This window comes from Symphalangus syndactylus, chromosome 20, assembly GCF_028878055.3.
Source record: "Symphalangus syndactylus isolate Jambi chromosome 20, NHGRI_mSymSyn1-v2.1_pri, whole genome shotgun sequence".
In the NCBI taxonomy this organism is placed as follows: Eukaryota; Metazoa; Chordata; class Mammalia; order Primates; family Hylobatidae; genus Symphalangus; species Symphalangus syndactylus.
Window position 1 is genome coordinate 14,374,865 of NC_072442.2, and position 18,253 is coordinate 14,393,117.

The following is an 18,253-nucleotide window of genomic DNA, read 5'->3' on the forward strand; positions in this document are numbered from 1 at the left end:
ATACAATAAATGAAGGCTGATGGGAAGCCTTATGTAGGTGGGGTTAATGTCTCTCTTAAGCCAGACAGGTGAGAACTGCCCTCTAGATGTCCTTTGAAAATATAGCACTGCCCAGGCTGGTCTGTCAATATTAGCCAGCTAACGTGGTCCTCAGGTATGGGGCTCCATCCCCATGCTGACCTGCGTTTTCCTTCTAGGTGGGGATTTCAGGCCTAGAAGCAGCTCCCACCTGAAACCTGTGTTCTTGGTTGCTTTATGTGATAATTATTGTGTTCTATTTTAAGCCACTCCTCTGAGTTTGGTAACCGTCTGGGATTCTGTTTTGTTAGCCCTCTCTGTGAGACACAATAAAAGAACAGAAAGACCTCATGTAGGTGGTGAGGGGCTGGAAGGCTCGGCTGGCTGGGTTTGGAGACACAGTCCCTCCTGTGCAGCAGGAGTTTTCATTCCCTATGGGTGAAGGCTGAGAAAAGACAAGGCTTCGAATAAAATAAAATACATATTTTTCTCCCTGCTGTGGAAATGCGCTTGGCTCCAACACAGCAGGTGGCCGAGGAGCTCAATCTGTGGAAGGCATCAGTGCTTTCAGTGCAATCAAAGTTAAGTGCAGAAATTTAATTAAACGGCATCAAGGATGGTAGAAACTTTGTAAAGCTGCGATGCATTGTCAAATGCAACAATTATTTCAAGGAACACAATCCACAGATGGTGTCTAATTGATAAATTAAGGTTCTGCTTCTCTAATGGGCTTGCGTTTAAGCCCGTTTTCCACCCATACAATACCCATCACCTCCAGGACGCCCCCTTTCCCCTCTCCAGCTTGGGCATCGCTGCAAGAAGAAAGCAACGCAACTCCCCCAGATGACATTCGGGAAGCCTAGGGTTGGGTCCTGAATGTTTAGTGGGAAGGACCTCCGGCTCCTTTTCCTGTGATCCCAAGCTCCCTTTTGGGATTGAGTCTTGTCCTAAAAGCAGAAACAATAGGATTTCTTTGGGCCTGTGTGTCCTTTTCTGCTCTGCTAACCCGGATGTGTTGCTCAGAGATGGCTGGGTTATTTATTTATTCATTTTTTTTTTCATTTTCCTTTTTAGCATTGCTGACTTTCTTCCTCCATGGCACAGGATTTTTGCCCAAAACAAAAGTCTCAATTTATTTATTCTTTAAAAAAATAAAAACCACACTGAACAAAAACCTCTGTTTTTCAGACCTTGCTTCCTGTCTGTTAATAGTAGATACCCAGCTAACTTACTTTTATTTCGTAAGAAAATATTTGCAATCTCCAAACATCCAGTCATGTGCAGAGAAATGTATCCTGTGTTGAGATATCATTTGAAAGAAAACCTGAAGATCTTGAGTGTTTACCAGAACTTCATTTTGCAGATGAGAAAACTGAGGCACAATGGTTTCTTATAGGCCTTGCTTTGGGACTAGTTCTGTGAAACATGATGTTTCTAAAGCTGGAGGAGAGGGAATTGAGCACAGCTGGGCTACCTACTTTAAATGGTTATTTCATCCATTCGTTTGTTCTACCAACAAATATGCATTAGGTACCTTAGCTTTTCTAAATGCTAAGGGGAAGTCCAGTGGTGAAGGAAGACACCATTCCTGCCTGTGTGGAGCTCACAGGAAAGTGTGGGGAACAGATACTGCACGGATCCTCTGAGTAGCTGTATCAGTACAACTTGGGATGGGTGTTCTGGAGGCAGGGTAGAGGGTGACCTGGGAGTGTCTACTGGGAGACATTAGGAGGGTTTCTCTGAGAAATGACTTAGCATCAGGAGGGATGGGAGGAGCCTTCTTGGCAGAGGGGATAGTGAGCTCACGGCTCAGTGTACCAGAAGACCCAATAGAAGGCCATGCGGGGGAGGAGATAGTGTGAGAAAGGCTGGCAGTGAGCAAACAGAGGATGTTGTCCTGGGAGATGAGCTTCCACGTATTGTGCACTTACTGGACAGTATAGCTGGTGCTGTTCAGAGCCTTATACAGCCCATCTTGTCTAACCCTTACTTTATTCCTAGATGTATCTCAGTACCTTCTACAGATTGTGGCACATAGTAGAGTCTCAGTAAATGAATCTTCCCAATGTTGACTATACTTTTTGAGACAGAGTCTCACTGTGTCACCCAGGCTGGATGCAGTGGGTGTGATACCGACTCACTGCAACCTCTGCCTCCCCCGATCAAGGGATCCTCCCACCTCAACCTCCCGAATAGCTGGGACCACCGGTGTGTACCATGCCAGGCTATTTTCTTGTATTCTTAGTAGAGACAGGGTCTTGCCATGTTGCCCAGGCTAGTCTTGAGCTCCTGAGCTCAAGCAGCCCCACCCATTTCAGCCTCCCAAAGTGCTGGGATTATAAGCATGAGCCACCACGCCCAGCGTTGGCTATTATTATCCCAACTTTTCAGTTGGGGAAGTTGAGGTGGACTGAGGGTAAATCTGCTGGCCCCAGGTCTAAGACCGCTGGTGGGGTGGGTTTCTGTGCTGGACAGCATCTGTCTCCCCCAGCCTGGGCCCTTCTCACGCCTCTTCCCTCCCCTGAAGGGATCACATGTTTGAATGACTTGGAGACTTGGAGACGTATTCTGTAATTCATAACTCTGACCACGTGCTGCTCTTAAATTTCCACCCCGTGAAGGAAAGAAGAAATGAGAGACAACCCCAACTTTTTATTTTTACACATATTATAGAGGTGGAGAGGGCCAAGTTTACAGCAGAACCTTTGCAAAAGCAGCAGCCAGGGCTCAGGACCTCACTGGGTACCCTTGGCCTTGTCTTTGCTCCCTACGGGTTGTCCTGGAACAGGAAAGCAAAGGGGAGGAGCGAGGAGGTGGGGACAGCCAAGGAACAGATCATATTTACTTATTTGTTTGTTTATTTCTAACGAGTAACTGTGGGGAATGCCACTGCAGAACTCTCTTTCTAATTGCCTTTTATTTATTTATTTTTGCGATAGCGTGGGTGGCTTTTGAAATTGCACGTAATTTACGGAGGCGAGGATCCTGTGCCTGGGATACCAGATGATGCGGCTGAATGGCTGTTGGCTGTTTATTTGCTAGTCTGTCGTTACCAACACAGTATTCTTGAGTTCAGAGGCACAACAGTGTTTGATCCCCCTCCTCTCTCCTATCTAAATATATCCAACTAGTCAATCAGACTTGGCAGCCGTCAGGGCTGTGGCTGTCAGATTGAGTTTGCCTTGGCTCCTCTGAACTATTGGCTTGTTTTCCAAGCTCGAAAGTGTATTCAAATAGTGATATCTAAATTAGACTTGCAAACACACACCCAGGTAGGGGCCCTGAAGGGGAAGAATGAGGCAGCATTTTGGTATGAAAATGACATTTCCTTCCCCTCCACTATCTGTTGGAGGGCACAGACAAAGCTCCGCTGAGGGGAGTGGCTTCACGCTTGGTGAACAAGATGCGTGGGTGTGTTTTTCTGAATTGTGATTAAAATTTGTTTTTTTTTTTCTTTCAAATTTTAAGTTGTATCAGGAGATACAAGTGGAATATTAACTCAGTAGATGGGGGAGGTCTGGAGTGTCTCCCATCTGCTTCCCTTCTGAAGGGATCTCAGCTGAACTGAATGAAGTATACGTTGTGAGCAGTTAATATACAGTTGGTCCTTGTGATGTTGTTGTCTTGGCTGAGGATTCAGGAAGACTCTTGGGCCTTGGAGAGGCCTTTGCTTCCATGGCCTGCCCCACTGGGCCGGAACGGCCCCTTTCCTCAAAGCTGCCTCAGGCTTTTCCTGTAGCTTAGGAACAGCAGACCAAGCTCCTGGGCCCCTTCCTGGAGGCTTATTAAGGGGAATCAGTGGAAAGAAAATCAGAGCATCTTAAATCCCTACCTGCAAGGTACCCTTAACTCTCCAGGGAGAAACCTTTTACAAATAAATGTCATGAGTGCTCATCCCCCGAGTTGAAGCTTATCTGCAGAGATGCTTCACTCCAGGAGAGAGGGTTGGAGTTGCCATTGTGAAGGCCTGTGTGTAGAGGTACCGTGCCGCCACCAGGCCATCCCTCTTACAGCTGTGTGGCATCCTGGAGGCCTGGGTAGGAGACGGAGGGTGCCGCAAGTTCTCCTCTAGTGATGGAGAGCCACGGGTGGTTTTGTAGGGTTCCTGGGTCTTAGGTGGTTATCAAAAGCAGTTCACAGACATTTGTAAGATAAAGACCCTGTCCTCAAGCAGCTAAAGGCATGAACTAGAACAGTGGTACCCAAATTGTGATTCGGGACCCCTGGGCATTCCTGATAACCTTTCAAAGAGTCTGTGACGAAGTTTCTTAAATAATAATTTTAAGACTTTGTGTTTTTCATTCTCATCCTTTTATGAATATGCAGTAGAATTTTTCTTTTTCTTTTTTTTTTTTTTTTTTTTTTTTTTTTTTTTTTTTTTTTTTTTTTTTGAGATGGAGTCTCGCTCTGTCACCCAGGCTGGAGTGCAGTGGCGCGATCTCGGCTCACTGCAAGCTCCACCTCCCGGGTTCACGCCATTCTCCTGCCTCAGCCTCTCCTAGTAGCTGGGATTACAGGCGCCCGCCACCACGCCCGGCTAATTTTTTGTATTTTTAGTAGAGACGGGGTTTCACCGTGGTCTTGATCTCCTGACCTCGGGATCCGCCCGCCTCAGCCTCCCAAAGTGCTGGGATTACAAGCGTGAGCCACCGCGCCCGGCTGCAGTAGAATTTTTCATAGGCTACATGACCTCTGTTGACATCGTAGTTTGGATGGCTAATAGAATATGTGTATTTCTGGGTTTAAAAATGTCTCAATTTTGGCCGAGCGTGGTGGCTCATGCACTTTGGGAGGCTGAGGCGGGCGGATTGCTTGAGGTCAGGAGTTTGAGAGCAGCCTGGCCAAAATGGCAAAACACCATCTCTACTAAAAATACAAAAATTAGCTGGTCATGTTGGCAGGCACCTGTAATCCCAGCTACTCGGGAGACTGAGGCAGGAGAACCCTCGAACCCGGCAGGCAGAGGTTGTAGTGAGCAGAGATCTCACCACGGTACTCCAGCCTGGGTGACAGAGCGAAACTGTGACTCCAAAAAAACAAAAACAAAAACAAAACAAAGTCTCAATTTTGATTTCTAATATGATAAATATTGAGAGATATAACACATAATTCTCTTTGGTGGTCCTCATTTTTTAAGACGGTAAAGGTGTCATGACATCAAAAATTTTCAGAAGCACAGAATTAGAATATAGGCAGATAAGTGGCAAGTTGAAGTCGTATGCTAGGTACTAAGGTAGGCAGAGCTCTAGGGGTAGATAACAGGTGCTTGGGAGTGAGCTGGAGAGGAGACTGTCAGGGAAGGCTTTCAAGACAAGTGGTTTTCTTACCTGGGTTTTGAAGGATGAATAGAAGTTTACCAGAGAGACAAGGAAGGAAAAAGCATTCTAGAAGGAAGGAATGGCATGCATGAAATATCAGTGTGTCAGTTTTTCCTCCCCAGTCTGTGGGGGGCAGAAATGGGGTCATCCTGGCCTCACCATGATATTTTTTTTCTACTGGGAATTTCCAAAATAGGCTGCATCTCAGAGTCATTTGGTGAGGTTTATGGAAATACTGGTGAAGCTAGTTCCCAGGTGTGCTTTGCTCCAATGATGGTCGGTAGCATTGTTTACCTCTGGTGGTGGGAATGACAGGGTGCTCTTTGTACCATTTTTGGTTCTTTTGTTAAGAGTGATGTCACAGTTGTCCTGCAGCAAGCCAGGGTTATGCCACCCTGTCAGCTATGCCAGAATGGCAGCAGGTGTCACTGGACACATGCCATTCCTTCTTTACACCATCTATCAACCTACAGTGGGGAAAGGGGTGAGAATACAGCATAATGAGAGGAGCAGCCAGTTGTAGTTCGGGGACCTTGGATTCTAAGCAGCATGACCTTGGGAAGGGTCTTGAGTCTTTGAGCCTGTTTGTCCTCTTAGGAATAAAGCAGGTTGGACAGACCTTACTTAATAGGCATGCTTAAATCTGCCAGGGAAAGGGACCCTCCCGTTGATGAATAATTCATTCTGGTTTTGTTCCTAGAAAGTATTCCATGGGGCACACACTTTCTCAGCTGCTCTTGGTTTTGCAAAGGAAGATACTGACATGTTCAGATTAAGAATTCATAAAGCTTCTGAACCACTAAGGAAGGGAAAAGAGGGGCCCAGGGCCCACATGTGTGCCAGGTGCTGATCTGAGGGTTTTTTGTGAGTCATCTCATTTAATGGTCACACTGTTCTTGTGAGTAAAAGCTGTCATCCCATTTTACAGATGAAGAAACGGAGGCACAGAGAGGTTACCTTAATTTGCCCAAGGTCACACAGAATTCTGGTGTTCAGGCCTCATGCCTTCTATTCTTAACTCCATATCCTGTGTCCCTGGGAAAGGAAGGGGCCAGAGTCTGGAGTGGTTTCCAGGAGAAAAGAGCCAGAGTAACCTCCGCTCTTCATTTCTCAACAAGAATAGAAGACAGAATAAAGGGCACAGGAATAAAGGATTGTTAACCAGACTGGCAAATCAATAGACTAATTAAAAATCAAACACCTTAAAACACTGTCGCTGGGTTAATTGTAAACCAACATTGAAACATTAAAACTTGCCCAGCCCATGAGTTTGAATGATTAACTGAGTGAGTTAATTTCAAGCCATTGGTTTGAGTAGCCGTGAAAGCTGAGGTTAGTGGAAGGGGAATCTGTGTGTTCTTTCCTGCCCAGGCCTGCCCTGGTGCCTAAGGTCTTGTGATTGTTGCTGCGGTTTGCGTTTTTAATCGAAATATCTTAAACATTTAGGCAGAACCTCACAAATGCAGCTAGATTGTGGAAAAGGATAGTGTGAATCAGCAAAGACTAGGATTACGTATATCTTTCCAAATAGAAGAAATGCCATTCTGTTTTGCAATATCACAGAGTCCCAGTAGCAAGAAGGGGCCCTTTGGAAAGGCCTTTTGCCTTCCAGTGTTTGACCCGAGGCTGCTGTCCCATCTGCGGCCTCTGTTGCTCTCTCATGTTCTTTTCTGCCCAGAGACCAGGTCCGGGGGTGTTGTCAGGAGTGTAGTCCTAAGACTGGAATGAGACTCCTAGGATTCAATGATGGCCAGTTGACCACAAGATGTTTCTGTTAGGTTTTAAGTTGAGATTCTGCTACACCTGCTTTGATGACTAGGTAACACTCCTTAGCACCAGGTGATAGATTTAACCTCTGTGAGCTGTGTTTCTAACCTGACTGGGCCCAGGGATCATGCTGGGAAAGTTATGGACCCTTTACCCAGAGAGTTGCCCTACAACATAGCCACATACAGCTTTGCACTGAGGGTCAGGATGCACAGATCCCTGGTGCTCAGACATGAATGGCCTCATTAGAGTGAAGAAACCCTGTGTTGAAGTCACCAAACAGCTGGACTTTAAATGATAATGTTAATATTTCACTGTGACTTATATAGCATTTTATTTTTTCCAGAGTTCCTTACAAGACAATCTGATTTGATCCGCAGGAGAATCCTGTAAGGTCAATTATATAGTCGCTCTTTTATATATGACGCATGCAGTAGGCTCAGTATCTTCCCTGAGTGTTGCTGTTTTCTTGTTAATTTGCTAAATGGGCTTTTAAAAAGGAGATAAATGTAAATTTCAGCCCCGTAAAATAGACACATCTCAAATGCTCCTGACTCAAATTAATTAATTAAAAAACAGAATAAAACACCACTCCAGCCACAAAACATGGCAAGGACGTAATGTTTATTCCATTCAGCCAGTTGATGGGGTAAAATTACGAGATTGGTCTGTGATAAAAACGTTTTTAACTCCAACTTAGACATTTACAGAAAGGAGAGACTTGGGCAGTTTGTTTATTTAGAACGTTGATTACTGCTTCTGCCATGTTCCTCCAATCACAAACACTTGGGAAAATTTTGGAAAACTGAAAGAACTAAGTAAAAATCCCCTCAACCCCACTATTTACCATTCAGAGGTAACTGCTGTGAACATGTCGGTTCATTTTTTTCTATCCTTTTCCATGGCAAAAAAAAAAAAGGCAAAAAATTATATACAGACACAGGTATACACACACACACACACACACACACACACAAATCATTGGCTAGCCTGCCTTTATAACTCTATCATATTTTCCTCATTCACTGTTTTTGTGGTGTGGTTTTTATTGTCTATGTGATGTTGTGACTTATGATTATACTTTATTTGACCAAAGGCTGTTATTGAATAGTTAGCTGGTTAATGATTTATTAGTAGTATTATAAGTAACATTGTGGAATATCCTTGTACATAACCCCTTAGGAACATCTCTGATCACTTCCTTAATATGTTTACCTAGAAGTGGAATTTTGGAGTTAAAGGCTATGGATATTTTGAAGGAGATTTTACATATAAATATATATTAAAAATATATAAAGGAGCTTATATATATGAGATACACAATCTCCTTTACAATATCAAACAGTTTATAATATATATACTTATATATAATCTCTTAAAATATTTTTTATCTTACATTGGCCCCCCGATAAGGAGAATGGTACTATTTTCTAACCTCACCAAAAGTTTGAGAGATTAACTTAATTTTTAAAAAATCACTGTTTTTGTAAAAATGATGTGTTTATGGTAAACATTTTTATTTGTGCTGAAGGGGAAGGCTTAATTTAAAAAGATTGGGGTTTCTTGGATCAAATTGGACTAAATTTCTCATTTTAAATAGCCCTCTTCAGTGTAGTTTGGCAGAACTCTCTCTTTCGGGTTTATTTGTTTACTTACCTACTTATCTTCAACACACTGACCTACCCACCTGTGTATCTTATTTGGTTAACATTTATCCAAGTTTGAAGATGGAAATAGTTTTCCTCTGAATCAGAACTTTCAGCATAACTGTTCCAAGAAACCACCACCACAGATGTGGGAAGAGGGAAGAGAATGAGGAAGATTCCTGCTGTCTTTTTACCGCGTGGGTTTACAAATGTGGCAAATTTGGAAAATGTCAAAAAGTCGGAAAAATAAAATGAAACCTGAGATCTCACCACACAGAAATAATCATGGTCAACATGTTGATATGTTTTCTCTTTTTGGAGGAAGAAAGTTACAGATGAACAGAAATTTGAAAACCAGCTGTGCCTATTTTCTTTTTCTTTTATTACACAATTTATTATCAATGAATACTTTCTGCTGTAAAAAATATAAATGATACAGAAACCAATAGTAGTGTTCCCCTTTCTAGAAGAAACTGTAAAAGGGTATACTGTTCATTGCCCCTGTTCAAGTTTCAAAGGAGACGTCCAGCTCCAGTTGAAAACGAAGTTTTCTCACCTGGCAATCTGGTGTTTCTGAATGTGATTTGAAATCCGCCACCCTGATGAGAATGAGGACAGTTTTGTTTTTTTTCCTGCTGAGAGGGATCAGTCGTATTGATTAATTGATTGCAAAAATAAACTCAGCATTATGAAAATAAAGGGCATCTAGATTTAGAATTACCAGATATGGCTGGGTGCAGTGGCTCACGCCTGTAATCCCGGCACTTTGTGAAGCCAAGGCAGGTGGATCACCTTAGGTCAGGAGTTCAAGACTAGCCTGGCCAACATAGTGGTAGAGACATATCTGTCTCTGCCAAAAAATACAAAAATTAGCTGGGCGTGGTGGTGTGTGTCTGTAGTCCCAGCTACTTGGGAGGCTGAGGCACGCTTGAACCCAGGAGACAGAGGTTGCAGTGAGCTGAGATTGCGCCACTGCACTCCAGCCTGTCAAAAAAAAAAAAAAAAAAAATCACCAAATATTAGGTGTGTTAAAATCCTGGGAGATCAAATTTCACCCTCTCATTTTACAGATAAGAAAACTGAGGCCCAACAAACATTAGTAATTGCCTCACCCCAGGTCAATCAGCCAGTTAGGAACAAAACAGATTTCAGGTTCTAGTTTGTGTCCTTTTTTCTTTTTAAATGAAGATATCGATCTATTTTTAAAAACAAGAACAAAGGCCATGTGTTAGTCTAGTTTCAGTTGCAGAGAGCTGAATCCACTCCCATCTGGTTTAAGCAGAAAGGAATTTGTTTGAGGGCATTAAAATGCTTCCAGAAATCATCAGGAGATATACAGAAACCTCTAGGTTGTGCTTTTGGGAACAGCCCTCAGAGCCATGCAGCAGATCTGGGTCTTCAAATACCTACTGTCTCTTCTGTCATCTGGAAGTCCCCACCAAATTGGGAAGATGATGCTACAGCTGCCAGGTTCAGAACCACAGCCACACTGTCCCCATCCGAAGGCCTCCATGGCTGCTACTGTCCTGCTGTGATCTCCAGCGAAATAGGTTCTCCATGACTAGTCAGTAGAGACACAGGATATTGCTGCAGAATAACCTAACACCTCCCTGGCCATGTTGCCAGGGGAAATAGTTAAAGTACAGAATATACTACTTTCCCTTTCATACCTGGCTGCAAGGGAACCTGGAATATTACTCCTTAATTTTCCAGATCCTGCATAACAGAAAAGCTTATGGCGAGGAGGTTGGACTGGATGATGGGGACCAATTTACCATGTCTACTCAGTAAACAGATCAAATGATAAGAAATAGACTTGAGTTCTGTGTTATGGCCGTGTAAGGTAGACTGGCAGAGAAGCAAAAAACAAAAACAAAAAAGCAGCCAGACAACTAGAGAATTGTCCAGAATTTAAGACAGACAAAGACAGAAGCTATATGCAGAAACATAGCGTCAATAGGGTGGCAGCACTACATTGTATTGTTTTAGGATATATCATTTGAAGTCGTGTTGCATTTTTGCAACCCTAGGCATAAGTGGTATGTGGTAGTTTATACTTAATGTGACGAAATTCAATTCAAATCCAGTTCCAACTTGAGTATTGAAGTTCCCCTATCTAGCCCTTGAGCTTGTATCCTGATATTTGTCCCTAAAACTTTAACTTCCTCAATATTTTTTTCCTGCCCTTTTCCTGGTTTTATTTACCTCATACTATTGAGGAACCTACATTTTCCCTCAAAATCTAAAATTTAAAAAGATGCTTGACAGAAACAGTGGCTCACGCCTGTAACCCCAGCACTTTGGGAGGCTGAGGCAGGCAGATCACCTGAGGTCAGGAGTTCGAGACCAGCCTGGCCAACATACTGAAACCCCGTCTCTACTAATGATACAAAAAATTAGCTGGGCATGGTGGTGCAGCGCCTGTAATCCCAGCTACTCAGGAGGCTGAGGCAGGAGAAATTGCTTGAACCCAGGAAGCAGAGGTTGCAGTAAGCTGAGATTATGCCACTGCACTCCAACCTGGGCAGTAGAGTGAGACTTCATCTCATAAATAAATAAATAAATAAATGCTTATCTTTGATCTAGCAAGGAAACCACTTAGCATTTATTCCATGTACAATTGACATTTGGGATGTGCTTTAGGCAAGATGGCAGCCAGAGCACTAGTCTTGCCTGTTATGGGAATGATCATCTTGGTTTCCATCTCTTTAGCATCTCTAGTAAGACTTCAGGACACCCCTGAACATTCCCCATACAGATCGAACATCATTATTTGTTCTCTCTGGTCATTGCCAGCTTGTTGGTGTGGCGGCTGAGTGTCTGGTATTCACACAGCTCTGAGTTTAGATTTGCCTGGGTTAATGTAGCATCTTTACTAAATGGTGAGGCTTATCCACAAACATCCAGCATGACTAAATTGAAAATCACTTATGGGAGAAGAAGGAAGAGAGCACTAGATAGAGGGTCAAAAATGGAGCAAGAGATGGCACAAAGTGTAGTGATCAGCAAATTTAAGCCTCTGACAAGCGGTGGTCAGCAGCCTTCCCAGGCCTCTAGCTAGTCAAGTAGGTCAGCCGCACTTCCCATGTGGCTGTTTGTAAAACATTCTGCTTTGTGGTATAGAGCCAGGAGCCGAGGAGAGGAAACTCAAGAGGCAAAGATGCAGTTCTATCTTCAGAGGCATTTATTTTCCTATTCAGGTGGGTGAAGCCTTGCCAGGAAACAATTTCTGAGCAAGTAGAAATGGTGATGGAATACGGAGGATTGTATGCCAGGCAGCGTGGAAGCCATGGGCCCATGGGGTGGGGAGTGGGGCTGTGAAGCCAGCCAGAGCTTCTTGGAATAGTTGAAGAGGAGGAAGAGGAGATGATGATGTCACATTATCACATTCTCCTACTTAAGAATTCAATAGTGACTTCAGGCAGTGGATTTAAGGCCTGCCCAGCCAAGAATGGAGGCACAGAGGCCACTCTGAGTGAACATATTTGGGGGACTCTGAGGGAATGGGGAGTGGTGTTGAGTGCAAATAGGAGATAAATTTAGAGATAAAGGATGACGAGACTCTCCTGCCCCCATCCTTCTCCTTTCATTCGTGTTGCCCTTACAGCTAGATGTCTGTTCCTGTAGCTAAGGCGCCCCAGGCCGCGTTAGCTGATGCTCACTCTGACGGCCCAGAAGCAGCAGGCTGAGTCAGCCTGTCCCGCCTTTGAACTTGTGTGCAGCTGCTTGCTTTAATTAGATGATATGTGGGTTCCCTTATCTTCCTGAGAGAAGATTTCTCGCTTTAGGTGATCGGCTATTGACGCCAACGTGGGATTAGAGTTCCTTCTCTCCAGTTTCCCCTCAGGCCCTGTTACAGGATATCTGAGATAGGAAAATCACATGTTTGAACAAGTGATGGGTGAGTTGCTTGGCAGGTCATCAAGACTGATACCTCCAGTGCCCTTTCAGGTTGACAAAGCACATTCATATAGAATCTGATTTGATCCCTGGAGAAAAGGTATACAATACTTTGGAAATGTCCCATTTCATAGATGAGGAAACTAAGGCTCAAAGGGATGAAAAGTCTTGCTCAGGGCCAAGTAGCCAGCAGACAGTGGGTCTGGGAACCCTATCCAGGTCTGGATCCAATTTATTGCCCTCTCCTTCAGTGCAAGCTGGTGTCCACTTGGACTTGGTTTTCATTGCTCAAATCCCTTCTCTCCTAGGTAGGGAGTCCCTGAAGGGCAGACAGTCAAATGGGCCAAGCACGGCAGGTGAGACCCTGACTTCTCATGACCCCGTGTTCTGGAGTTGGAGAAACTTCTGCTAGATTGACTGGAGATCTGGGTTTTCGATTGTGATTTTTCCATTCTCCTAAAGGTAGACAGCAGAAATAAAAATTCTGAGGCCCACCATTGTCTTCCTTACCCCTTTGAAGAGTTTTCTGTTTATGAGCAGCTGATTGGCTCAACCTTAGCTTTTCAGAAATAGTGTCTTCCTCTTTTGGGAAAATGTGGCATCTCAGTTGCTTTCTAGACTCGAGAATATCTGCCCTTTGCCTTTGGGCAACATTTGCTGCCAAGGCCTGCATGTCAATAAGATCCCACCTTCCCCTGGGTTCCTCCCACCCCCGACCCAGGAAAGGGGAAGAACATGGTCATTCTGGGTGTCATGTTGACCTACAAGTGCCTTTTTTTTTTTTTTTCTTTTTTTTTGGAGACAGAGTCTTGCTCTGTCCCCCAGGCTGGAGTGCAGTGGTGCGATCTCGGCTCACTGCAAGCTCCGCCTCCCGGGTTCATGCCATTCTCCTGCCTCAGCCTCCCAAGTAGCTGGGACTACAGGTGCCCGCCACTACACCCAGCTAATATTTTGTATTTTTAGTAGAGACGGGGTTTCACCGTGTTTACCAGGATGGTCTCAATCTCCTGACCTCGTGATCCGCCCGTCTTGGCCTCCCAAAGTGCTGGGACCACAGGCGTGAGCCACTGCGCCCGGCCCACAAATGCCTTTTTTAAGGTACTTGGGATAGTCAGTTCAGAAGGAAGGAATGAGCCAAGCCTGACTTCCCTCAGGTATGAGTCTGCTAATCTTTAACTCTGACTTGAATCAGGGCATCCACTTCTTTCCTTAGATATCCTTCTGCCCTGTTACATCACCTCATGTGTTGCGTCACTGTGGCTGGCTCCATAGTTGGAATTCTGTGTCAGGGAAAGGACAGGGAATTTGGGGCTGTGCCCGGGTGAGCAGGGATTCTCCACAGTTCAGTCCAGCAAGTGTTTTTGGAAGGGAGGCCTCCTGTGCTCAGAGCTTCATGCCCCTTTACCTTCTCAGTGACCTGCCCTATGGAAGTCATCATCTTTACGACAAGGACTTCCAATATATTTGGCTATATTTCTCTGGATTCTGCAAATGGCAGAATTTGGAAAGACATGCATTCATTTGTTCCCCTTTGCTCTTCATTACTTAAAAAAAAAAAAAGCTAATTTGTTTTGATGAGTAGTAGACAAGAAGGAGGATAGAACTAGATAGAACCTCTCCTTGACTCACTCCATCCCACTTCAGAAGTGAAGGCATGGCCGGGTGTGGTAGCTCACGCCTGTAATCCCAGCACTTTGGGAGCCCAAGGCAGGCAGATCACGAGGTCAGGAGATCGAGACCATCCTGGCCAACATGGTGAAACCCTGTCTCTACTAAAAATACAAAAAATCAGCCGGGCGTGGTGGCGGGCGCCTGTAGTCCCAGCTACTCGGGAGGCTGAGGCAGGAGAATGGCGTGAACCTGGGAGGCGGAGCTTGCAGTGAGCCGAGATTGCACCACTGCACTCCAGCCTGGGTGACAGAGCGAGACTCCGTCTCAAAAAAAAAAAAAAAAAAAAAAAAAATGAAGGCGTTATGGACATTCTTATTTTTTTTGAGACAGAGTTTTGCTCTGTTGCATCCCAGGCTAGAGTGCAGTGGTGCATGCAATCTTGGTTCACTGTAGCCTCAGCCTCATGAGTAGCTGGGATTACAGACATGTACCTCCATGCCCGCCTAAATGTTGTTTTTTGTTTTTATTTTTTTTTTGAGATGGAGTCTCGCTCGGGTTGGAGTGCAGTGATGCAATCTTGGCTCACTGCAACCTCCGCCTCCCGGGTTCAAGCAATTCTCCTGTCTCAGCCTCCTGAGTAGCTGGGATTACAGGCGAATGCCACCACACCCAGCTAATTTTTCTATTTATAATAGAGGTGGAGTTTCACCATGTTGGCCAGGCTGGTGTCAAACTCCTGACCTAGTGATCTGCCTGCCTTGGCCTCCCAAAGTGCTGGGATTACAGGTGTTAGCCACTGTGCCCAGCCAATTTTTGTATTTTTAGTAGAGACAGGGTTTCTCTATATTAGCCAGGCTGATCTCGAACTCCTGGCCTCAAGCCATCCGCCTGCCTCAGCCTCCTAAAGTGCTAGGATTATAGGAGTGAGCCACCATGCCTGGCCCATTTCTTGTTTATTTTCTTAATTTCTTAGTTTGCCCAAGTTTAGGGGTGTTGGCATACCAGTCTTTGAGTGTGGTCCACTGGGGAGAAGGTTCCAGAGTGAACCAGCCACCCATGAGGAAGGACTTGCCCCAAACTGAATTACCCCTCTGTGACTCTGCACCACATGTGGAATGACTGGGACAGTAAATGAGTGCAAGCTGCATTCTTCTCACAGCGACGTGGGCCCAAAATGCTACCTGTGCTAAGTGGCTGAGTTTGTGTTATATGTGAGCCATCAGCCTGCATCTGGGGTCTGCAGTCCTCTGACGGGGTTCAGATGCCTACCTGGGTCCATCTCGCTTTTGCTCTTTTGCGTGTGTTCTGCAGACCGACCAGAAGTTATTTCACTCTCCATCCCCTCATCAAACTCACCCACTCCGGACCCTTCAGGAACAAAATCCTGACATCCTCCCTCATGCATCTGTTGTGATCTCGTGTGGCCCTGCTCTCAGCTCACCCTACTTCTCTTGGCTGCCGGGTTTCCGTGTTTTGAGAAAAACCTAAAAAAACCACCACCTGTCTCTGCTACTCGATCTGCTTTCCCCAAACCCTTCTCTGAGTCAGGGTTGAGTTTTCCCTCCCACCCACCCTGGGCTGGGGGAGATGTGGTCTCTCACTGGTACTTTATGGAAGGGTGTCTTTATTCAATTTGACTGTTGCTATTATGTGGCGAAGCCTTCAATAAAAGTCGTGATTTATGAGATGTGTGTGGCTGCGGTTGTTTTTTCGTTTTCTTTCTTCTTCTTTTTTTTTTTTGCTTTGTCATCTATCAGGGAGAGAAAAGCCAGGCCTGATACTTTCTTGGCATATCCTGTGTTCAGTTAAGAATGTCAGCTGTCGGCCGTCAGGAAGTTACTTCTCGGATTGGCTTCTCCTCCCTTTTTACCTCTCACCACAGTCCCCTCTTGAAACAGGCAAAGGCCCCTGCCGTCCTGCAGGCTGGCGATAAGGGGCCTGCTGGATGCTGTGGGGAGAGAAGTGGGGCCCCCAGAGTGGCCCCTCGCTCTCTTGACCCTCCTCAGTGGCAATGCATTCAGCACCAGGTCAGCTCTTGATTGTTTAATAGGAAGAGGCAGGCAGGGCTCTTCCAGGGGTTTCCAGAGTTTTCTTTGTTCTCGAATACGGTGACTCCCCACCCCTCCCAACTTCTCTTTGTTTTTTGGCCTGGCCACTTTAGAAATCCTTTCTTTTCTTGTCTTTTCTTTCTTTCTTTTTTTTTTTTTTTTTCCTTTTCCTTTTTCTTTTCTGCAAAGTATGTGCATGTTAGATAAAGGCTCTTGAATAGAAGGCCTAGCATATTGGGTATTGGCTGCTGAAAATAGGCTAATTGGAGATAGAAGCAAGTTGTCACAGAGGTGCCCGTGCTAGGGGGTGGGAGGAGGATGAACCCCAGCCAATGCCAGGATGACTTTTTCCACCTCTCCCCTCTTCCTGCCCTTATTATTAGCTGTTTGCTGAAACGCACCCATGCCTTTGTGGAGCCACCCACAATAGCATTAACCACGTTGTGCCCTGCATCTTAAGCACCTGGTTAAGGCCCTGTTCTGCATCTGGAATCGGTCCATGCTGAGCCCCCAGAGTGTGCATAAATCAAGTCTTTAACCCACAGCGGGCGGCCTTGGCGGGACCGTGGAAAGCAGGCTTGCTGAACTTGAGCGGAGTGCGTGCCCCTGGGTTTCTAAGCAGCGGCTTCTGAGGCAGAGCCACCCAGACTTTCATTTTGGTTAGGAGCGGTACTTGTCAGCAACTTAGAAACTTGGAAGGCCCCCATCATTCTGGCTTCCTAACAGGGAGAGTGAAGCGGGGGCAATCTGGGGGACCTATAAGCACCCACTGGGATTTATTCAAAGTGAGGTCTTTAGACATTCCTTGGTGAAATGTGCTGGCCTAAAGGGTTAGTCCTTCAGCCCCCCACCGCCAAACAACCAAGTGGATGTGGGTTTTGCCTTCTAGATACTAATAGTCTAAGAGGGCAGGGGATTCTGCTTTTGTGAGCACCTGGGTGCTTTGAATTTGGACATCTGTTACTCCTCCAGCACCAAGGGTAAAGTAGTTGGCTAGTCCTATGCCTGACACCACCAGGTGTGTCCCTTTTCTCACTTCTGTGTGTGCTGATGTCCCTGTTACCCATGGAGATCTTGGCATCGAGTTATCCTTCTGGCTTTCTCTCTGGTGGTCTGCCTGTGCTCCCCCATACAGGTACTCAGGGGGTCTGCAGCAGTCCTGGCCTAGAATTCTGGCTCCCCTGACCCCCATCTTACACATACCCCCAGGTCCCACACCACTGGCTCTTCCTTGGCCTAACCTCCCTTTCTTTTGCCTGGAAAACCCTACCCATTTACTTTTCAATTTTATTTTTATTTTGAGACTGGGTCTTACTCTGTTGCCCAGGCTGGAGGGCAATGGCATGATCGTGGCTCACTGCAGCCTCAACCTCCTGAACTCAAACGATCCTCCCACCTCGGCCTCCCAAGTAGCTGGGACTGCAGGTGTACCACCACACCTGGCTAATTTTTGTATTGTTTTTAGAGACAGGGTTTCACCATGTTGCCCAGGCTGGTCTTGAACTCCTGGATTCAAGTGATCTGCCTGTCTCGGCCTCACAGAGTGCTGGGATTATAGGCGTGAGCCACCATGCCTGGCCAAACCCACCCATTTTTAAATGGGTCATCTCAAATATCTCCCCTTCCTTGAAGCCTCTTCTGCTTTCTTCCCTCCCCAAGGCAGTGACCCTCCCTCCTCCCAGCCATGTGGCCTCTGTTGGTTCTTTTAGGACCTATTACCTTATTGTTCCCCCTGGTCCTTCTTGTTCCTGTCCTGTATGCCCCAGTAGCAGGTTACAATATTGAGGGCAAGACTGTCGGTGTCACTGCTGTCCTATAGAACTTTCTGTGATGGAGGAGATGCTCATCCTAACGTACATGGGCGTGGAGCACTTGAAATGTGGCTAGGGTGACCATGAACTGAATTGCTAATGGCACTTCATTTTAATTAATTTATAATTTAACT

General features: G+C 45.5%; 1 protein-coding gene across 9 annotated transcripts in view; it reads left to right on the forward strand.

The window, feature by feature from the left end:
• The window catches only part of MSI2 (musashi RNA binding protein 2), a 431,132-nt gene that overhangs the window by 108,000 nt on the left and 304,879 nt on the right, over window positions 1–18,253 (forward strand). The window contains exon 2 of one of the 9 annotated variants that reach the window (XM_055256389.2): window positions 7,450–7,492. The exons of the other annotated variants lie outside the window; for them this stretch is intronic. The gene's annotated coding sequence lies outside the window, so the exon portion shown is untranslated. The remainder of the gene's footprint in view (window positions 1–7,449; window positions 7,493–18,253) is intronic. 9 annotated transcript variants of the gene reach the window in all.